At 42.6% G+C, this 22,834-nt stretch overlaps 9 pseudogenes across 9 annotated transcripts; 7 read left to right on the top strand and 2 right to left on the bottom strand.

Moving 5' to 3' along the window:
* Nucleotides 1-36: 36 nt before the first annotated feature.
* On the bottom strand, nucleotides 37-2,754 carry AT4G06734 (annotated as a pseudogene; the record flags this gene model as incomplete). The annotated part of the gene is made up of 1 exon: nucleotides 37-2,754.
* A 1,277-nt stretch (nucleotides 2,755-4,031) lies between these two features.
* AT4G06732 lies at nucleotides 4,032-4,421 on the bottom strand (annotated as a pseudogene; the record flags this gene model as incomplete). The annotated part of the gene is made up of 1 exon: nucleotides 4,032-4,421.
* A 3-nt stretch (nucleotides 4,422-4,424) lies between these two features.
* AT4G06730 lies at nucleotides 4,425-5,060 on the top strand (annotated as a pseudogene; the record flags this gene model as incomplete). The annotated part of the gene is made up of 1 exon: nucleotides 4,425-5,060.
* A 971-nt stretch (nucleotides 5,061-6,031) lies between these two features.
* Nucleotides 6,032-6,379, top strand: AT4G06728 (annotated as a pseudogene; the record flags this gene model as incomplete). Its single annotated transcript has 1 exon — nucleotides 6,032-6,379.
* A 1,245-nt stretch (nucleotides 6,380-7,624) lies between these two features.
* Nucleotides 7,625-10,615, top strand: AT4G06726 (annotated as a pseudogene; the record flags this gene model as incomplete). The annotated part of the gene is made up of 1 exon: nucleotides 7,625-10,615.
* A 2,518-nt stretch (nucleotides 10,616-13,133) lies between these two features.
* Nucleotides 13,134-13,472, top strand: AT4G06724 (annotated as a pseudogene; the record flags this gene model as incomplete). Its single annotated transcript has 1 exon — nucleotides 13,134-13,472.
* A 1,264-nt stretch (nucleotides 13,473-14,736) lies between these two features.
* On the top strand, nucleotides 14,737-16,911 carry AT4G06722 (annotated as a pseudogene; the record flags this gene model as incomplete). The annotated part of the gene is made up of 1 exon: nucleotides 14,737-16,911.
* A 1,348-nt stretch (nucleotides 16,912-18,259) lies between these two features.
* On the top strand, nucleotides 18,260-20,110 carry AT4G06720 (annotated as a pseudogene; the record flags this gene model as incomplete). Its single annotated transcript has 1 exon — nucleotides 18,260-20,110.
* Nucleotides 20,111-21,369: 1,259 nt separating this feature from the next.
* On the top strand, nucleotides 21,370-22,488 carry AT4G06718 (annotated as a pseudogene; the record flags this gene model as incomplete). The annotated part of the gene is made up of 1 exon: nucleotides 21,370-22,488.
* Nucleotides 22,489-22,834: the final 346 nt, after the last annotated feature.

Here is a 22,834-nt window from a genome sequence, read left to right as displayed (position 1 = left end):
TTAAAGTCTCTAGCTTGACTCCTCACACTTATCAAGAAGAAAATGAACTATAGAGAGGGTCTGCATAATCCTCTCTGATATCATCATCATACTCAGCGTTCTCCCTGGAGAGGTCTGCAACAGAATACTCAATTTTCCTCTCTTCAAAATATGCTTCTTTCTCTTCGGGAGGGTAATCTATCTCTTCAGACCATCTTGAAGTGAACTTCTTTCTCGGGATAGTGTCAATCCCGCCTTTAGGTTGAGCTTCCTTCTGCAACTGATTCAGCTTACTTCTAAGTTCCTCAACAGTGTGGGCTAGCTTCTCTATAGTTTCATCTTGCTTATCAGACCTCTTTTTAAGTTCTTTCACTCTTTTAGTCTCATATCCTTCTTCTGAGATCACTCTATTATTTCCAGAAGTTTTTCCATCTTGTGTTAACCCTTGTGGAGTTCTGTTGATGTCAAACTGCAACTTGATGTGCTTTCCAAGGTTGAGACTTATTTTCCCTTCCCTGACATCTATCACTGCTCCCACTGAAGCTAAGAAGGGTCTTCCCAGGATTAAGGGATCCTTATGCTCTACTTCCATATCCAGCACCACGAAGTCTGTAGGCACTTCTACTCCATTAATCACGACTGGTAGATCTTTCAACATGCATAAGGGTTTTCTGGAAGACCTATCCGCAAGGATCAAAGTTAGGTCACAAGGTTTATAGTGAATAAACTCTAACCTTCTTGCCACAGAGAGTGGCATCAAGCTGACAGAGGCTCCGAGATCGCACAGACAGTCGCTAAAAGCAAATTCCCCAATGGAACATGGTAGAGTGAAAGATCCAGGATCTTCTAACTTCTCTTGAACAATCCTCTTATCAACAGCTCAAGATGGAGTGGCATCACTTTCATCATCTGAATCGTGATACATCTTGATCCTTTCCAGTATCAAATTTCTCATATCTTTGTGAGGATCAGGAATCAGGTTGAGAACTTCCATCAGTGGCATCACCGCTTCATTCTCGTCCAGCTGCTTCGCTGCAACAGACTTGTATCTCTCCATCCACGCCTTCATGAATGTCCACGGAAGAGCACGTGAGGGTAATGGAGTAGGTTTGAATCGTTTCACCATTCTCTCGATTATGGTGGCCTTCTCTTCCGAGGTGGATTGAATGAGATGGCGAGAACCAGCAGAATGGTTGAATTCAACAACAGAGACTATAACCTGAGTAGAAGCCTCCCCATCTTGAACATCACTGTCCTCAGTGATGAAATCAGGGACAAGTCGTGTTGGAAGCTCTCGGTCCTAGCAGATGGTGATGGCGTGAGCAGTTGCATACTCCTTGGGATTCTATATCGACTTCCCAGGAAGTCCTATAACTTTAGGTGCAGAGGTAGATGCTGATTGGCCTTCCAAGTATCTGACTTTGGTATTCAATGCCTCCACTTTGGCATTCAGGTCATTGTAGCTGCAGTCCAGCTTATGGTGCAATTCAGATAATTTCCTAGCAATTTCCATTGAGCTAGATGTTTGTCCCTATAGCAGCTGTTGTACCATCTGTTTCATTTCAGTATCAGGAGCAGCAGGACCTTGGTTTTGATGAGTTGCAAACCCAGGTGGTGGTAGCGGCTGGTAGTTCCCCTGGAATTGCTGCTTTGGAACGAAACCTTGGTTATAGGGAACAAAAGGTTTGTTCTGACCTTGTTGTTGCTATGGTGGATACACCTGATCCTGAGGATTAGCGACGTTGGTGGTGCGGTAGGAGAGGTTGGGGTTGTTGGTTTTGAAGTTGTTGTATCCTTTGTAGCCACACTGGTTGTTGTTGATGTAGCTGACTTCTTCCAACTGGTTACCCTCCCCATCTTGGACTTGAAACTGCTCGTCATCAACAAGGAAGTGCACATGCTTTTCCGGCTAAGAAGAATCCTGTCCAGCTTGTCATTCAGCGCTTTGATCTCCTTCCTGTGTTTGTCATCAGAGTCAGATGTGCCTCCGACGGTCCTATCGCAGTCCTCGTTGTAATTACCATCTGATTGAGCAAGGTTCTCAACCAATCCCAGCCTTCTTCAACATCTTTGTTCTGGAAATTTCCATTGCTGGCGGTATCCAGAAGCATTCTTATGCGTGGTAGGACTCCTCTGTAAAGAGTGCTGAGCAGAGAGGCTTTAGTAAAGCCATGATGAGGGCATTGGTTGGTGTAACCCTTGAAACGCTCCCATGCTTCATAGAAGCTTTCACCAGTCTTTTGTGAGAAACCAGAAATCTCATTTCTTAGTCTTGCAGTTCTGGCATAGGACAAGAACTTTGATAGAAAAGCCTTCTTACAATCATCCCAGGTAGTTCAAATTCTTCTCCCAGATGTGTGCTTAGTCGCCCAAGGAGAATGGAAACAAACGGAGCTTGAATGCGTCTTCACTGACACCATTAATCTTTGTTAGGTTGCAGAGCCTCTCGAATTCATCAAGGTGATCGAGTGGATCCTCCATTGGTAGACCATGGAATTTGTTCCCCTGAATCATCGAGATGAGACCACTCTTAATCTCGAAGTTGTTGTTTTGGATAGCAGGAGGTGCAATTCCTTTCCTTTGACGGTGATCACGTGGTGCATCTCCAGCACCAATGTTTGCAGGGCCATTTTGTAGATTCTGTTCGTCAGCCATTTCGAGTGGTTGCTGAGGTACAAGGTTGACTGTGTTTCTCCTTTCTCTCAGTTCGCGAGCTATGCGGTCGATATTGTCGTTGAAAAGGAGGTTCTGATTGCCTGTTGATTGAGTTCGCATACAGCAGAGGTGTAGCTGGATCAAGAAGACAACAAAAAAAACACACAGTTAGCAACCGATTTGAAAATTGAAAAAGAACTTGATCTAAGCAAGTCTGAAATCTCAAATGTAACAAACAAACACCCAATTGGCAACGACGCCAAATTGATAATCGGTTTTTTAGTCAATTAAACCTAAAGCACTATCATGTCGTTGTAGTACTGAAAGTTGTCAATCCAAATGGGTGTGATGCTAACAATCAAGATGTGATCAGAAGTCACTAAGTCAAGCCAAGCAATAACAGGTTTTGGTGTGTTCTAGCAGTCCTAAGTGAACATGCAGAAAATAGAAATTCAAGCAGAAACAATAAAACACTCGACCAACACAGCTCCTTGCAGAGCACTGAGTGAGGTTGAGTAAAAGACAGAAAATAAAACACAGATACTCGACTGCACAGTCTGTTGCCAGACAACTGGGTGGTCGAGTATGAGGTCGAGTAACAAGAAAGAACTTCAGAAATTAAGCGACAGATAACAAGATGCAGTAAACAACAGTAGAGTAAACAAAGAATTCAATCAGATAAAGAATTCCCGAGGATGGGGTAATTGAGTAGTTTCGTTTCCTCAGTTTACAGGTGATTGACATGCTCAATAAATTGACCCTAGATAACAAGTTCATTAACCAAATCTAAGTGCCACCGCAACAGAGACCCTCAAGTTAACCTAGTCCCAGACTCAATCACCATTGACGAGAGCTAACCTAACAGGCATTACGAATCAACAAGTTAAAGCCAAAATGCTCCCTGCAATCAATACCTTGGTACAGGGTCACGAATCTCTGGAATTAGTGGTTGAGACATTTCATCGAACACCTTTTGGGCGCGGAAATGTCTCAGCTCAAATTCCAGTTGATTAGAAAGCAATAGGCATTAAGAACAACTAATCCAGAAGGGATCTATCAATCAATACTCAATCACCTAGCATACCGAGAATTCTACACTACTCTAACCCATCCTCAGAAACCTATTCACTACTCAGACATCATAACAGAAACCATAAACGTTGAACAAGTTGAAAACATGATAACAACAGTGTAACAGCAGGATGATAACAGAATGAACAACAGTAAACGAAATCAAGAACAAATGCTAAATACTGAATACTGAATAGATAAAGAGAAATCCGGATTACAAAAGGTCTAGAACACAGTGTCTGCGGAATAAAACTAGATAAAAACTTGTTTGCGAAAATGTGAAGTACATGCTACTTATAGCCAAATATTCTGAAATCCTAATACTCAAAACGACGAAGTATTAGGACGGATTAATAACTGTACTCGACCTAAGTGGTCGAGTGGGAGGTCGAGTGAATAGCTGGAGTCTTCTTTTCTTCCTTGTGCTCGAGTGTCTGGTTGAGTGCGGGATGAAGAAGACTCTGAAGCTTGCCATCGAGTTTGTAGTCGAGTGGTTGTGATGGAGATACTTGACTTCAAGCTAGAGTAGCGAGATCGAGTAGTGGTCTGGCGATGAAGGTGAAGACACTCGACCTCGGGGTCGAGTGATGTGATCGAGTGATGGTCAGGTGATGAGATGAAGACACTCGACATCGGGGTCGAGTGATGTGGTGAAGTAGTGATGTCCTCTAACCGACCAGGGGGTCGAGTGTGATATGTCTATAATTTGCATGTTTTCAATGTCCATTCATCATCGTTTTGAGTCCAATTTCGTATTATTCATCATTGTTTTATATCATTTCTCATAATTCTTGCATACTTTGCATGATTCGGATAGCTTTGCATACATATTGCATTTTTGAGTTGTTTTCAGGTAATTTGGAGCTGTTTGCGAGCAAATTGGAAGAAACGAGCGAGAACCCGAAGACATACTCGACCACCAGGTCGTGTGCATCCAGCACCATACTCGACCCCCAGGTCAAGTGACTTTGGAGCCATTCTTCCCATCTACTCGACCCCCTGATCGAGTATCCTCAGCTCAGGCCACTCGATGACGCCACTCGACCCCCTGGTCGAGTATCACTTCGCCACACCACCTGACCACACTAGGCCATTTACTCTACCATGTTACTCGACCCCCTGGTCGAGTATCATTACTCACCACCATCACCATCACTCGACCGGACACTCGATCACATCTTCACAGTCTACTCAAATCTGCACTCAACCAGACAAACTGGATCTCCATCGGATCACGAAGCCCATCTGGCCCATTATCACTCTATGGGCCAAACGATTAGGTTATTGGCCCGTCTACTATCATTTTATTTCGTTTTGTATAAATAGATGTCTTAGGGTTCTGTCCTGACATCTAGTCGACATTGAGTTTTTGCTTCAGTTTTATTTTCTGTTTTACTCTACTGCGCCGCTTTTGCTTCTGCAACCTGTAATTCGAGATTTTTCCAAGTTATTCAGATTCCGCATTTGATTTCATCTGTCATCCTTTTTCTCTACTCTTTATCTCTTTACTTATGCAATATTATCATTTATCTGCGTTTATATCTTTGAGCATGTTGTCTGAGTAGTGACTTAGAATTCTTAGGGATGGGATAGAGTAGTTGTGGAATCCTTAGTTTGTAGAATGGTCAAGTTTTAGAATTGATTGAATCCCTTCAAGACTAGTTGCGTTTACTGCTTATTTCTTTCTAATCAACTGGAATTCGATCCCAAGCATTCCCGCACCCAGAAGGTGTTCGATGGAATGCTTGATCCACTAGTTCCTGAGATACTCGTCTCTATCCCAAGGGATTGGCCGTTTAGAGCGTTTATTGACTTTATCAGTCTATTCTTATTGCTTGCATAGTTAGATTCCGTTAATGGGAATTAGTCTGGGCTAGCTTTGCTTGAGGATTTCTATCACGGGAGTGAATTGATCTGTTGTTGAACCTGTTGTCTACGGATAGCTTGATTGCGTTAGTTAACCATTCGGATAGGCTAGGATACCACTCTATTCGATTACCCCATCCTTAGGAATTTCTCGTCTATATTATTTCTCTGTTTTATCGTTATCGCTTAATCGTTCTCATTGCCTGTTTCTTAGTTTTTACAATTACTCGACCAACTTACTACTGATATGTCTATAATTTGCATGATTTAGGCATTCATTCTTCACCACTTTGTCATTGTTTCATCCACATTTCATCTCATTAGGAGTCGTTTTAGTGTGTTTTACATACTTAGGACGATTTTGCATTAGGATTGCATGTGCATGGCATATTTGGTTGTTTTCAGGTACTTTGGATGCTTTTGGAGTTTAAACAGAGGAAAAACAGAACATGAAGTCAGAATGCCCAATGACGCCTTCAACAAAAGTACTCTATCGCATCCTCGGAGCCCTGCCAGGGCAAATCACTCTATCGCAACCCCGGAGAAGCAAGCAGCTCAGTTTCACTCAATCGAGAAGCCGGAGGAATCACCCCATCGGAACCACTCGATCACCAGGAAACCTATCTGCTCATTCTGCACTCAACCAGACAAGCTAAGAACAAAGAAGAGAAGAGAAGCCGAAGAAACCACTCGATCACCACCTCATGACATCCACTCGATCACAGGGTTGTTGGACCATTCAATCTCGACTTCACTGCATCTCACTCAATCGCAAGACGGAGCCCCTAAAGCCCAGTTTGATCAATGACATACTCGATCACTAGGAAGCTCATTTCAGCCCGTCAAATGCCAATGACACATTCGGTCGCAGGATCATGACGTGAAGATTCCCTATATATTTAGTTTCCTTATTTGTTTCATTTCTCGCTTATATAAACTGCCCCTTAGGGTTTTCCCTAGGGCATCCGCTATTATCCGTTTTTATCTCGCTTTTACATTTTCGCAACTTTGATAGCCGCAGTGTTTCTCCCGCGACTTTGTAGTTTCGCTTTCAAGTATTTGATATTCAGTTTTCGTTTAAGTCTTTCGTCATTTCTGTTATTATGTTTTCAATTGTTGCTTTGTTATTGTCTTTGATTATGTCTGAGTAGTGAACTGTATTTCTGAGGATAGGATAGAATAGTTGTGGTTTACTTGGTCCTTTTAGGTGGTTGAGTTTAGAATTCTAGAATCCCTTCTGGATTAGTTGTGCTTATTGCTTATTTCACTGGCTAATGTGGAGTATGAGTCCAGACGTCTAGCACTCAGAAGGCGTTTAATGGGCGTTGGATCCTATTAATTCCAGAGATATTTGACTCTACCCCAAGGGATTGGCTATAGAGAGGGTATTGACTTTAACATGTTGATTCGATAATGCCTGCTTAGTTAGAGATCGCTAAAGGGATTTAGGTTAGTGTCTAGCTTTGCTTGAGGATTTCTATCACGGGAGTGAATTAATCTGTTGTTGAACTTGTTGTCTAGGGATAGCTTCTGTGAAGTTTTGTCAACCGCCTGAATAGATTAAGTAGACCACACTATTCGATTACCCCCATCCTTAGGAATCGTTTATCCATTTGATTGCCCTTTATCATTTCTGCTTTGTCATTCACTTGCCTGCTATTGCCATTCCTGCTTTTAGTTTCATTTCATTTCTGTTATTGCATACTAGGACTGTTAGAACCAACCAACTTTCTGCTTGGCTTGACTTAGAGCTTTCTGATCATATCTCATCTGTTTGCATCACACCGGATTGGATTGACATCCTAAAATACTACGACGACAAGATAGTGTTTTAGGGATTAATTGAGTAAAATCCTACTATCAATTTGGCACCGTTACCAGTTTGGTGTTTGTTTGCTATATTTGAGATCATTAGAAACGTTAAGATCAAGTTCGTTTTTGTTACACAAGTAACTAACATTGTGCCTTTTCTGTCTTTGTGTTTCAGGTACCTTGCAACCCGCTTTCCAGACGTACCTGATTCGTCTGTTATAGCCCGACTGCTATCTGTTGCATGCATACACGGTCACAAGGAAATCAAAACCTCCTATTCAACGATAACATCGACCGTATTGCTCGTCAACTAAGAGAACAAACAGAAACCGACACAATGGCTGACGTTGTAGATGAGCAAGAGCAACCTACCAACATTGGTGCTGGTGACTTCCCTCATAACCATAACCAGCGTCATGGAATTGCTATGGTTCAGGGGAACAAGTTTCATGGCCTGCCAATGGAGGATCCGCTAGATCATCTTGACGAGTTTGAAAGGCTCTATGGCCTTACTAAAATCAATGGAGTTAGTGAAGATGGTTTCAAGCTTCGCTTGTTTCCATTCTCACTTGGAGATAAAGCCCATTTGTGAGAAAAGACGCTACCCCAGAATTCAATCACGACCTGGGATGACTGCAAAAAGGTCTTCTTGGCAAAATTCTTCTCCAACTCCAGGACTGCAAGACTCCGGAATGAGATATCCGGATTCACTCAGAAGCAAAATGAAAGCTTCTATGAAGCTTGGGAGCGCTTTAAGGGTTATCAAACCAAATGCCCTCATCACAGATTTACCCAAGATTCTCTTCTCAACACACTTTACAGAGGCGTCCTACTTAAGATACGTATGCTCCTTGACACCGCTTCAAATGGGAATTTTCTGAAGAAGGATGGGAGCTAGTTGAAAACTTTGCTCAATCGGATGGCAATTACAATGAAGACTATGACAGAAGCATCTGCACCAGTTCTGACACTGATGACAAGCACCACAGAGAGATGAAAGCTCTCAATGACAAACTAGACAAAATCATCCAAATGCAACAGAAACATGTTCACTTCATCTCTCAAGATGAACCATTCCAAGTACAAGAGGGGGAGAACGATCAGTGTGCTGAAATCAGATATGTTCATAATCAAGGTGGCTACAACAAGGGGTACAATAACTACAGACCCAACCCAAATCTGTCATACAGAAGCACCAATGTCGCCAACCCTCAAGATCTAGTCTACCCTCAGCAGCAGCAGCAGCAGCAGCAGAACCAACCCAAACCGTTTGTTCCTTACAACCAAAGCCAAGGGTTCGCTCCAAAGCAGCAATTTCAAGGAGGATATCAACAACAACAACCACCACCTTGTTTCACACCACATCATCAACAAGCACCTGCACCTCAGAATTCAGACATAATGACTGTGCTCCAGCAGCTCATTCAAGGACAAGCCACAGGAGCAATGGAAATCGCTAAGAAGCTGTCTGAAGTAAACAACAAAGTCGACCGACAAGGCGTCAAACTTAACAGCAAGTTCGAATCAATGAGCAATAGGATGAGATATGTGGAAGGCATCCTCGCTTCACCATCTGTTAACAACAACCCATGCCTGCTTCCAGGGAAAGCAATCCAGAATCCAAAGGAGTATGCCACTGCCCATGCAATCACTATCACACATGATCGAGAGCTGCCAACTCGATATGTCCCTACATCAAACACTGAGGACAATGTAATTCTAGAGGGGGAGAATTTTTATCAAGATGATGTGTTGGCTGACAACCCAATCGAAGAGCCCATACTCACCAGTCAACCCACTCGACCACAAGCTCCCCCAGCTACTCCCTTTGTTGAAAAACCGGAAGCTGCAAAGACCAAAGACATAGACTTCGTGCCACCGCCTTACAAACCTCTGCTTCCATTCCCTTGTCGTTTCAAGAAAGTTCTGGTTGCAAAATACAGAGCCCTCCTGGAAAAGCACATAAAGGATATCCCTTTAGTGGACTATCTCGCGCTAATACCTGACGAGCACAAGTACGTGAAAGATCTGATTACAGAAAGGATCAAACATGTCCAAGGAATGGTGGTGTTAAGTCATGAGTGCAGTGCAATCACTTAGAAGAAGATTGTTCAAGAAAAGTTGGAAGATCCAGGATCTTTTACTCTACCATGCTCCATTAGGCAATTGACTTTCAATAATTGTCTATGTGATCTAGGAGCCTCAGTCAGCTTAATGCCACTCTCTGTTGTAAAGAAGCTGGGATTCGTTCATTATAAGCCTTGTGATCTAACCTTGATTCTTGCTGATAGGACTTCAAAGACACCTTTTGGCCTTTTAGAGGATGTGCCAGTAATGATTAATGGAGTAGAGGTGCCTACTGATTTTGTTGTGCTTGAGATGGATGAAGAATCTAAGGATCCTCTGATCTTAGGAAGACCTTTCTTGGCTTTAGTTGGAGCAGTAATAGATGTTAAGCAAGGAAAAATTAATCTTAATCTGGGAAAGGATGTCAAAATAAAGTTTGACATCAGGGACGCTATGAAGAAGCCAACAATAGAAGGACAAACCTTCTTAGTTGAGGAAATGGATCAGCTAGGTAATGAACTGCTAGAGGAGATTGTTGACAGAGATCACCTTCAAACTACTTTAACTAAAAGTAGTGAAGCTGAATTTCTCTCCAGTGAGACCTTGAGCTATGAGATGTCATTAGACTCACACAACGAAGTACCAGGATCAGAGATCTTTAAAGGTGTCATTGCGTCAGAAACAGAGGATGTTACATTGAACGAGGAAGGCTCAACTAATACTCGACTAGAATGCTCAACCAAACAGCTAGAGTCAAGCGTGAGGGCATCAAATGATTGGTTAGAATTCAAGGAGAGGTCAAAATGGCACGATAGAGCTATAAGAGAGCTAACACACACTGTGAAAGAGCTGAAGGATCAAGTTAAAGAGTTCCATGGGAAAGCCAACCAAGCTCCACTCGACATCAAGGACGTCCCAAATGATGAAGTTATTCCTATGGTTAGAGAAGAAGGATGTGAATTCACATCAAAACAGTCTAGAAAAGACGACTATCCAGATGATGAAAAAGGAGCTTACCAAGAAAGGGTCATTGAGTACTCAATTACAGACTTGTCACGAGAGCATGCTGAATTAGATGTTATATTTTTAAGGAAGGAGAGGAGACGTTAATTCTACTCTATCACCCTCCTTGATCCTAATGAGTGTGAGGAGTCAAGCTAGAGACTTAAAACAAGCTCACTTGGGAGGAAGTCCCATTCCTATCCTTGTATATAGTTTTTATTTTTGGTACTTTTGATTTATTTTGGTTTTGTTTTTGATTCTCAGGAAATGAATAACAGCTGGAGCAACAACAAGGATGCAACCGAGTGTTCAAATAAAAAATTTCAAATTTTTGATGAATCACTCTATCGCAAGACGAGAGTAAAAGCTCGAGAGTGCGATCTAGTGGTTTTGGGACAACATCTTTCTAACCGACAATGTCATACCACTCGATCGCAACATGGCAATGGTGTGATCAAGTGGTCTCCTAGTGGAATTGCCCAAACCACTCAATCGCAAGGAGAAGTGAAAATGCCCGACATGACTTCAATGACAACCCGCCTGAAGACATGTCATCCACCCACCATGACATTGCTCCGCCAAGGCAATTTACTATAAACATAGGGATCACACCGTTCTACAAGTTCCCCGTCTCATGAGCCAATGGAAAACAAGAGGAGGAAGAGTGCTAGAACTGTACATTCATCAAGCAAAGGCCGGATAATGTCGGGCAGGAGAACACATGAGCGTCGTGCTCCACAACCTGCTGGGGTTGCGATCGAGCACAATGACGAGGAGATGGTGGAGCCACATCAAGAACCGGCCATGCATGCGGAGTACACTCAAGCGAATATGGATGACTACATCTCCAGGACATTCTACTGAGGTAACACAACAAAACCCTTTGTAAATACCCCTTTTGTTTTTGTTTCTGTATTTATCTTGAATTCTTTCATAAATTTTGATTACACAAGGGACTATGTAATTTAAGTTTGGGGAGGGTTCAAGACATATTTGACTTGTTTTTTGTGAATATCATTTGAGTCTGCATATCATCTAAGTCATAGAAAAAAACAAAAAAATTTGAATTTTTTTGAAAATGAATTCCACAAAAACAGGGTGATCATTTAGTTGCATTACATTTAGAATCGAGTCTAGAGTGTTTCATATAGGATTGTTGCATATGCATAGGGGATAATGAGGAAATAGCCTTGTAAGCATGATGATTCACTAAAATGAGTTATTAGTTCTCTGAGGCATTTGAATGACTTTGAAGTAAAACCGTACCATGTTCTATAGAAACCACTCGATGCATTTCATGACACCTTTTCCTGTCAATTTGAACTTGAACCTGACTTATAATTATCATGTTTGCATCGTTTTTGAACTCGTGGATAGAATACATATTTGGATTTTCTTTCACTTATTCACCACTCTTGTTAATCCAAGTAGCTGCTTCTATTATTGGAGTAGTTTCCCCACCCTTAACCAACCCTTCTTTCAAGCCAAGTTATTTTGTGAGAGCATGTGAGGCCTATTTTCAGGATTGAGCTTGGTAGAACGTGTTAGGTTTGAGCCGACAAGAGTAGTATCTCATGTAGTTCCAATCCACGTTTTCGGACTTGGTAGGACTAGGTGGGAACTTATTTGGGGATTGAGATTGAGTGTGAAAAGAAAAATAAAAAAAAAATAAAAATGGGTTAGAGTCTTTAGGAGAAGGAAGCTGAAAATCATATTGTGGTCAAGTGAATGTTTGGGAAGCATAAAATTGTTAAGATATGCTCTAAAAAAATAGATGGCAAAAAAAACAAAAAAAGAAAAAAAATATGATAAAAGCCATTAGAGTTTAAAAAAAACCCAATTCACTAGACTATACTCATAGAGTTTAAGAAAAGCTTCTCCTTAAGAACAAGAGCCAAAGAAAAGAAAAGGAAACATTGATCCAAGAAAAAATCAAAATATGCCTTTAGTGCAAAAGGGTAGACTTAGGATCATCATTGGGTTTAGAGATAGGACCATCTACTTGTTATTCACGGTTTATGTCATTAGGTAGATGAGGTGCTATTCTTGTATGCATAGGTTGGCACTTACCTTTAGCATTCTCTAAAGCTCAGTCCTTTTTCATTGAGAGTCCCCTGCTATTAAAATCTGAAGCACTAAAAAGGGACCATCTTTGTCTCATAACCTGTCATTAGCCAAATGAGTTCACTAGCGATGCATATCTTGATTCATGTTTTTGAGAATGTTAAAGGGATTGGTTGATCTTGACGCATTGTGCATTTGAGTGTAGGTTTGGATCATAACAGAGCATGGCTAAAGTTTTTGAGTAGAAGTCGATCACCTGCATCTTAGAACTGTTAACTGGTACATTGATCTTAATTGTCATATCTCATGCTTTGGTTCTGAATCCCCAACTTCAAACCTCTCTTTCCGCTTATGTCTTCTTGTTTGCTTGAGGGCAAGCAAAGACTAAGTTCGGGGGAGTTGATATCTCTATAATTTGCATGATTTAGGCATTCATTCTTCACCACTTTGTCATTGTTTCATCCACATTTCATCTCATTAGGAGTCGTTTTAGTGTGTTTTACATACTTAGGACGATTTTGCATTAGGATTGCATGTGCATGGCATATTTGTTTGTTTTCAGGTACTTTGGATGCTTTTGGAGTTCAAACAGAGGAAAAACAGAACATGAAGTCAGAATGCCCAATGACGCCTTCAGCAAAAGTACTCTATCGCATCCTCGGAGCCCTGCCAGGGCAAATCACTCTATCGCAACCCCGGAGAAGCAAGCAGCTCAGTTTCACTCAATCGCGAAACCGGAGGAATCACCCCATCGGAACCACTCGATCACCAGGAAGCCTATCTGCTCATTCTGCACTCAACCAGACAAGCTAAGAACAAAGAAGAGAAGAGAAGCCGAAGAAACCACCCGATCACAGGGTCGCTGGACCATTCAATCTCGACTTCACTGCATCTCACTCGATCGCAAGACGGAGCCCCTAAAGCCCAATTTGATCAATGACATACTCGATCACTAGGAAGCTCATTTCAGCCCGTCAAATGCCAATGACACATTCGGTCGCAGGATCATGACGTGAAGATTCGCTATATATTTAGTTTCCTTATTTGTTTCATTTCTCGCTTATATAAACTGCCCCTTAGGGTTTTCCCTAGGGCATCCGCTATTATCCGTTTTTATCTCGCTTTTACATTTTCGCAACTTTGATAGTCGCACTGTTTCTCCTGCGACTTTCTAGTTTCGCTTTCAAGTATTTGATATTCAGTTTTCGTTTAAGTCTTTCGTCATTTCTGTTATCATGTTTTCAATTGTTGCTTTGTTATTGTCTTTGATTATGTCTGAGTAGTGAACTGTATTTCTGAGGATGGGATAAAATAGTTGTGGTTTACTTGGTCGTTTTAGGTGGTTGAGTTTAGAATTCTAGAATCCCTTCTGGATTAGTTGCGCTTATTGCTTATTTCACTGGCTAATGTGGAGTATGAGTCCAGACGTCCAGCGCTCAGAAGGCGTTTAATGGGCGTTGGATCCTATTAATTCCAGAGATATCTGACTCTACCCCAAGGGATTGGCTGTAGAGAGGGTATTGACTTTAACATGTTGATTCGATAATGCCTGCTTAGTTAGAGATCGTTAAAGGGATTTAGGTCAGTGTCTAGCTTTGCTTGAGGATTTCTATCACGGGAGTGAATTAATCTGTTGTTGAACTTGTTGTCTAGGGATAGCTTCTGTGAAGTTTTGTCAACCGCCTGAATAAATTAAGTAGACCACACTATTCGATTACCCCTATCCTTAGGAATCGTTTATCCATTTGATTGCCTGTTATCATTTATGCTTTGTCATTCACTTGCCTGCTATTGCCATTCCTGCTTTTAGTTTCATTTCATTTCTGTTATTGCATACTAGGACTGTTAGAACCAACCAACTTTCTGTTTGGCTTGACTTAGAGCTTTCTGATCATATCTCATCTGTTTGCATCACACCGGATTGGATTGACATCCTAAAATAATACAACGACAAGATAGTGTTTTAGGGATTAATTGAGTAAAATCCTACTATCAACTACAATGACATGATTGGTGTTTTAGGATAATTGACTAAAAACCTATTATCAATTTGGCGCCGTTGCCAATTGGGTGTTTGTTTGCTATATTTGAGATTTCGGAATACTTAAGATCAAGTTCTTTTTCAATTTTTCTGAAAGTTACTAACTTTGTGTTTTTTCTGTTTGTCTATTTTGATTCAGGTACTACGAATCACCAGCTTCACCAGTTGGTACTCGTTGTATGCAAACACGGTCACGAGGAAATCAGAATCTCTTGTTCAACGATAACATCGACCGTATTGCATGCCAACTCAGAACACAGACAGAAACAGACACAATGGCTGTAGTTGTAGATGAGCAAGTGCAACCGAACAACATAAATGCAGGCGATGCACCACGCAACCACAATCAGCGTAATGGCATCGTGCCTCCACCTGTGCAGAACAACAACTTTGAGATCAAGAGCGGTCTCATTGCCATGGTTCAGAGCAACAAGTTCCACGGGCTCCCTATGGAGGATCCACTCGATCACCTGGACGAGTTTGATAGGCTCTACAGCCTAACAAAGATCAATGGAGTTAGTGAGGATGGCTTCAAGCTCAGTTTGTTTCCATTCTCTCTTGGAGACAAAGCCCATCAGTGGGAAAAGTCGCTTCCTCAAGGCTCTATCACCTCCTGGAATGACTGCAAGAAAGCCTTCTTGGCTAAGTTTTTCTCAAACTCCAGGATTGCGAGACTAAGGAATGATATCTCCGGTTTCATACAGACAAACAATGAGACTTTCTGCGAAGCATGGGAGCGCTTCAAAGGTTACCAGACACAATGTCCTCATCATGGTTTCTCCAAAGCTTCACTTCTTAGCACCCTCTACAGAGGTGTCCCTCCCAAGATAAGGATGCTTCTTGATACCGCTTCTAATGGGAACTTCCTCAACAAAGACGTTGAAGAAGGCAGAAATCTCGCCTAAAAGATGGCAGAAATCCACAACAAGGTTGATTGCACTTTCAACGATCTGAATATCAAACTTGAGGCACTTACCTCTAAGGTCAGATACATGGAAGGACAAACAGCGTCAACTTCTGCTCCAAAAGTAACAGGACTTCCAGGAAAGTCCATACAGAACCCGAAGGAATACGACACCGCTCACACTATCACCATCTGTCATGATCGAGAGCTGCCTACTCGACATGTCTCCACATCAATCACCGAGGACAGTGATGTTCAGGACGGGGAGGCTTCTACTCAGATTGAAATTTCAGTTGTTGAACTCGACCATTCAGCTGGATCCCGTTTTCAAACCTAGTCCAACCTAGACGAGAAAGCAGCCATCATTGAGAGGATGGTAAAACGATTCAAGCCAGCACCATTACCTTCACGTGCTCTTCCATGGAAATTCAGGAAAGCATGGATAGAAAGATACAATTCTCTTTTGCAGAGAAGCAGCTTGATGAGATGGAAGCGGTGATGCCTCTAATTGAAGTTCTCAACCTAATCCCGGATCCTCACAAAGATGTGAGAAAGTCAATTCTGAAAAGGATCAAGATTCATCAAGATTCAGAAGACGAATGTGATGCTATTCCGTCTAGGACCACTGTTAAGAGGAGTGTTCAAGAAAAACTGGAAGAACCAGGAACTTTCACTCTACCATGTTCCATTGGTCAATTGGTTTTCAGCAAATGTCTTTGTGATTTGGGAGCTTCAGTAAGCTTAATGCCACTCTCCGTGGCAAGGAAGCTGGAATTCACTCAGTACAGGCCTTGCGACCTGACTTTGATCCTTGCTGATAGGTCTTCAAGAAAACCCTTTGGCCTTCTACAAGATCTGCCAGTAATGATTAATGGAGTGGAAGTACCTACATATTTCGTTGTGCTTGAGATGGAAGCAGAACCTAAGGATCCTCTAATCCTAGGGAGACCTTTCTTAGCCTCCGTGGGAGCGATGATAGATGTCAAAGACGGGAGAATAAATCTTAACCTTGGGAAGCACATCAAGTTGCAGTTTGACATCAACGAAACTTTGCAAAGGACAGCTGTAGAAGAAAAGATGATGGCTCAACCTCAACCTTCGAATTCAATCACCAGACCAAGCACAACCTCTACACCTGATTTGCGAGATCTCAAAAAGAAATCTGATGAGCAAGAAGAAACCATAGAGAAGCTAGCTCAGATGGTTGAGGAACTTAAGAGTAAACTGGATCAGATGCAAGAGATAGCTCAATCAAAATGCGGGAATAACACTATCCTAAGAAAAAAGATTACTTCAAGATGGTCTGAGGAGATAAATTATCCACCAGAAGAGAAAGAGGCCTATTTCGAGGAAAAGAATTGAGTATTCTGCTATACATCTCTCAAGAGAGGATGCTGAATATGATGATGAGATCAGAGAAGACTATGCAGATGTTCTCTATCACCCATTTTCTTCTTAATGAGTGTGAGGAGTCAAGCTAGAGACTTTAAACAAGCTCACTTGGGAGGAATTCCCAAGACTGTTTCTGTAAATAAAACTTTTATTTTCTTGTTCTTTTTGATTTGTTTTTGGTTGTGTTTGTGATTCTCAGGAACAGAGAAACAACGTGGAGGTAGAGTAAAAATTTAAAAATCTTACTCTACAGAGCAACAGGGGATCGAGTATGTCAGAATTCAAGAATTTGAAAAACTTCTGTTGCACTCAGAGGCCATGAGGTCGAGTAAGTTGGTCGAGTATTAGTGATGATTTTAAAAAACCAAAATTTTGAAATTATACTTATACTCGACCAACAGAAGCTACAGAGAGTTGCAGGGAGTTTAACAAGTTTACAAAGGATTATAGAAGGTTCTAGTCAACAGGGAACAGTGCTTTAGGACAAACAGACCAAGTGTGGCCCACCTTCTCTCTTCTTTGTCCCCCCCACGCGTTTTTAGTGATAAGGAAATCCCAAGGCTTCATCACAGCCACTCGATCCAACCTCATCTCTTCCCACCGACGCCATCTATTCCTCACAACACTCACTCGACCAAACCTCACCATCTCTCTTCCTCTCCAAACACTCGACCACACAAAGACACTCGATCTCACCCCTCCGGCTTCGTCTCCCTCCTTCACTCGACCACAAAACAACCGTCGTCGTTCGCGCCACCGCCTTCACTCTCTCCTTCACTCGAAGACGGTACTCGATTTTGCCATCTCTTCCTTCTCACCACTCGCCGTTCACTCGACCACTCCGCCCTTCCCTTCGCCGGAAGCTTCACCGTCTCACCGTTGTATCCTTCTCACTTGACCGCAACTCGACCTCTCCGTGCTTCATCTTCATCTTCATTTACTCGACTTCGCCGGAGCTCCTCGCCGTTCCAGCTTCGCGTACTCTCTCACCGTCTCTCCTTCACTCGACCACTTTACGCTTCGCCTCAACATCTTCGCCGGAGTTTCTCGCCATTCACCGTGCTTCCGTCGCCTCCGTTCACTCAGCCACCGGACTGGCTTCACGATCTCTCAACTATCCACCGTTCACTCGACCTTGCCATTCACTTCGCCTCCGTTCATCTCTTCACTCGACCGCTCCTCAAACCGCCGTTGCAATCAACCGAACAAGCCTCGCCACCATTCACTCGACCACGCTATTACCGTCTCTCATTGACTTTCACTCGACCGCTATACTCGAAGCCACAATCTCACTGTACTCGACCGTTTTACTCGACCGCGTACTTGACCGGTTTAGTGTTTGCGTTTTATTCGGACTAACATATTGATATTTGGCTTTGAGTTACATTCTTTTTCAGGAAATCAATATGAGTAACTACAGCGGCGAATCCTCCATGGATGGGGATTACAACGTCGATGAAGCTGAATCTTGGTCAACTGGACCAGAGAGAGAGCGACAAGCTTATGAGAGCTTCAGAGCTGAGACCCAACGCTCAGTAGCTCGACGCAATGAGAGGAGAGCTGAGATTGCTAGAGGAAAGAGAGCAATGACCATCAGATATGAGTTGATCGACGAAGATATTGACGTCAAGTATGAGCCCGAGTCATGGCACAGAGAGACGAAGCTGTTGAACAGGCCTGATGAAGTTACAGTGGAGGAGTACATAAGACTTTTCGATCTAAACGACTTCTGGGGAACGAGGTACCTCTGTTATGAGACTTTAGCCCAGCTGGGGCTACCGGAGGACGTACATAGCTTCCAAGAAGGAAACAATAGAGTTTCTCTCCACTCTACAAGTGGAGATGTATCAGGGACTTACATCAGATGAGCTGGAGAGTGAAGGGTTGGAGTTCTTGACCTTTTCAGTGAACGAGCAGCGTTACCAGCTATCTATCAAGAGCTTGGAAGGATTGTTTGGTTTCCCCAGTGGAAAGGGAACTAAACCCAAGTTCGAGAGGGAAGAGTTGAAGGATTTGTGGTTAACCTTTGGGAACGATATGGCGCTCAACTCAGCGAGGTCTAAGAGCAACCAGATTTGAAGCACTGTGATCCGCTACTATCAGCGCTCTGTAGCGAATGTTCTGTACTCTAGGGAATCTACAGGCACCGTGTCTAACACAGACATGGAGATGATTGAATCTGCACTCAAGGGCATTCTCCGCAGAACAAAGGTGAAGAAGGTCCTGAAGGGCGACCTCAATGATGCACCACCGGTTATGCTTCTGTTGACCCACCTGTGTGGATACAGGAAGTGGGCGCACACCAAAGGGAAGAAGAGGGCGCGAGGAGCCCTTTGTGTAGGAGGTGTTGTGACACCGATTCTGATTGCATGTGGTGTACCTCTCACGTCTCCGGGGTTTGATCCGAGGATGATGGATTTAGATCATTTGCGTCGTTGTGAGTTTCTGGAGCACGACATGGTTGGCGATTTCTATCGCTACAAATTCGAGCACTCCTTGACCCGAACAGCCAACATTCGGCTTCCCTGCATCGAGGCCACAACCATACTTCAGAGTGAAAACATTGACTTCAAACCTGCGCGTGATTACCTCTACATTGAGAGCGCTCATCCGACTGATGACAAACGACGGAAGCTACAGAGGATGAGATTGCTGAGACAGATGAGGATAGGGAGAAGGAGTACGATACGAGCATATATCATTTCAGAGAGCACGTACCTCCAGCGCGGGAGAGCAAGAGCTTGAGCGAAGCTCACAGAAACAACAGTAAGTTGCAGAGGTGGTGCAAGAAACAAGATAGGCTACTCATCAAGTGCTTCAAGGCCATCAAGTTTCTGACAGACAAGCTAAGCTGCTCCTCTTCTACCACAGCTATTCCGCAGGGAGAGCCTCCTCAGGACATGCCCTCGAGGAGATATGATGCGCCAGAGCCAAGTCGCCACAGGCCTGAGCCAAGTCACCACAGGCCTGAGCCTAGTGATCGAGCAGTCCCACCAGTCCGTGCGAGGCATTCATCATTCGAGCCTCGGGAGCTCGGGAGAAAAAAGAAGGCTGCACTCGCTCGGTCTGGCAGTAGGAGTACACGACTTCTCCTGTCGCGTAGCTTACGCGACCGCGGTGCTGGCCGCAGCAGAAGAAGAGAGGTCGAGTATCATCTGAGCGGTGCTGGCCGCGACGAAGGAGCAGAGGTCGAGTACCCCCAGGGGGAAGCTGAGACACAACAGGGAGATTCTTCGATGGCCTGGGAGCAATCATAGGCAGCTATTGACGACCAACTCCGCTCCTTCTTCCACTTAGGTATGCACCTCACTCCACCATTGTAATATACCATCTCTTGTTTTTATTTTGTAATATACCATCTCTTGTTTTTATTTTGTTTTTGTGATGTGTTTTGTCCTGAGTACTCTCTTCCAAATTTGGTCACACAATGGACTGTGTGATTTAAGTTTGGGGGAGGGCTCAGGAAGTGTGTGTTGCATTGTATATAATTTTGAGTCTGCATTCATCTAAGGCATAGAAAAAACAAAAAAAATGAAAAATTTCAGAAAATGATTTCACAAAAATAGAGTGCTCATGTAGTTGTAAGCATTTAGGATCGAGTCTAGAGTGTTTCATGTAGGATTTTTGCATTTGCATAGGGGATAATGATGAGATAGCCTTGTAAGCATTTTGGTTCACCAGATAAGCTCAGTGCCCTCGTTGTTAGTTGTCTGATGCGTAGCCATTGAAATTGAAGTAAAACTGCACCATGCCTAGATTGCTCTACTCGACCACACTATTAGGATCTGATACCATTCCCTATCAATTTGAACTTGAATCTGATTTAGAATTATCATGTCTTGGCATCGAATTTGAACTCATGGATACCCTAAAATACTTGGATTTTCTTACTCATTTTAAACACTCTTGTTAGTCCAAGTAGCTGACTCTCCTTATTAGAGTAGTTAACCCGAACCCAAACCTAAACTTTCTTTCAAACCCTATATCACTTGTGAGTGTTTGTGAGGTCTTATTTCGATAGAGCTTGGTAGAAAGTGTTAGGTTCGTAACGACAGAGATAGTGTCTCATGTAGTTCTAGTTCACATTTTTCGGACTGGATAGGACTAGGTGGGCGCTTATATCATGGGTTGGGATGTGTTTAAAAGAAAAGGGTGAATTCATTGTTGATAAGGAAAGGGAAAGAATTCTAGGAGAAGTAAGCTAAAGAAGTTGGAAAAAATCTAGTAAAGGTTTTGAGAATGTTAAAGAAAAGAATGAGGTTCTTGTTAGCTAAAGAAGAAGGGTTAAAGCCTTTGGTTTTAAAGATTAAAAACAGGAACCTTATTTGTTAAAGAAATCCAAATCCGCTAGGTGTATCAGAGTGTTGAGAAAGCTTCTCCTAGAGTTAAGAGAAAAGAAATGAATGATATGAAAAAGAGTTTGAAAGATTCATGAGTGCAAAGGGTAGAGTTAAGTTCTTGTATTGGGACTGGAGTTGGGATTACCATTAGACCTTCATTGTTATACTCTGGGTAGATGGGATCTTATCTCTGTATGCATAACTTGGGACTTACCTTTAGCATTCTACTAAAGCTCAATCATTCTTGAGAGATCCCCTGTTACTTAAGCCTATTCTGTAAGGGACCATCTTTGTCTCTTGAGCTTCACCTTAGCCAAATGAGTTTATTGATGATGCATAGCTTGATTCACGTTCCAGAACTGATGAATGTTAAAGGGATTGGTAGATTTGAAAGCATGTGTAGGTCGAGTATAAGAGACGGATTGATTGATAACAAGGCATGGCTAACGTTTTTGAGTAAAATTCAATCATATCACATCTTAGAACTACCAACTTGGACATTGATTTTATTAGCTCTATCATATGCTTTGGTTCTGAGTCCCCGCCTTCAAACCTCTCCTTCAACTATGTCTTCTTATTTGCTTGAGGGCAAGTAAAGACTAAGTTTGGGAGAGTTGATATGTCTATAATTTGCATGTTTTCAGTGTCCATTCATCATCGTTTTGAGTCCAGTTTCGTATCATTCATCACTGTTTTATATCATTTCTCATCATTGTTGCATACTTTGCATGATTAGGATAACTTTGCATACATATTGCATTTCTGAGTTGTTTTCAGGTGATTTGGAGCTGTTTGCGAGCAAATTGGAAGAAACGAGCCAGAACCAGAAGACATACTCGACCACCTGGTCGTGTGCATCCAGCACCATACTCGACCCCCAGGTCGAGTGACTTTGGAGCCATTCTTCCCATCTACTCGACCCCCTGGTCGAGTATCCTCAGCTCAGGCCACTCGATGACGCCACTCGACCCCCTGGTCGAGTATCACTTCGCCACACCACCTGACCACACTCGGCCATTTACTCTACCATGTTACTCAACCCCCTGGTCGAGTATCATCACTCACCACCATCACCGTCACTCGACCGGACACTCGATCACGTCTTCACAGTCTACTCAAATCCGCACTCAACCAGACAAGCTGAGCACAAGAAAGAGAATAGGAGAAGACAAAGTGTTTGGAAGCGGCCTGGACCTCCATCGGATCACGAAGCCCATCTCGGCCCATTATCACTCTATGAGCCGAGCGATTAGGTTATTGGCCCGTCTACTATCATTTTATTTCGTTTTGTATAAATAGATTTCTTAGGATTCTGTCCTGACATCTAGTCGACATTGAGTTTTTGCTTCAGTTTTATTTTCTGTTTTACTCTGCTGCGCCGCTTTTGCTTCTGCAACCTGTAATTCGAGATTTTTCCAAGTTATTCAGATTCCACATTTGATTTCATCTGTCATCTTGTTTCTCTACTTTTTATCTCTTTACTTATGCAATATTATCATTTATCTGCGTTTATATCTTTGAGCATGTTGTCTGAGTAGTGATTTAGAATTCTTAGGGATTGGATAGAGTAGTTGTGGAATCCGTAGTCTGTAAAATGGTTAAGTTTTAGAATTAATTGAATCCCTTCAGGACTAGTTGCGT

The sequence above is a fragment of the Arabidopsis thaliana genome, chromosome 4, assembly GCF_000001735.4.
Source record: "Arabidopsis thaliana chromosome 4, partial sequence".
Taxonomy (NCBI): domain Eukaryota; kingdom Viridiplantae; phylum Streptophyta; class Magnoliopsida; order Brassicales; family Brassicaceae; genus Arabidopsis; species Arabidopsis thaliana.
The sequence above is the reverse complement of the archived record's forward strand: the minus strand, read 5'-3'. Positions and strand labels throughout refer to the sequence as shown.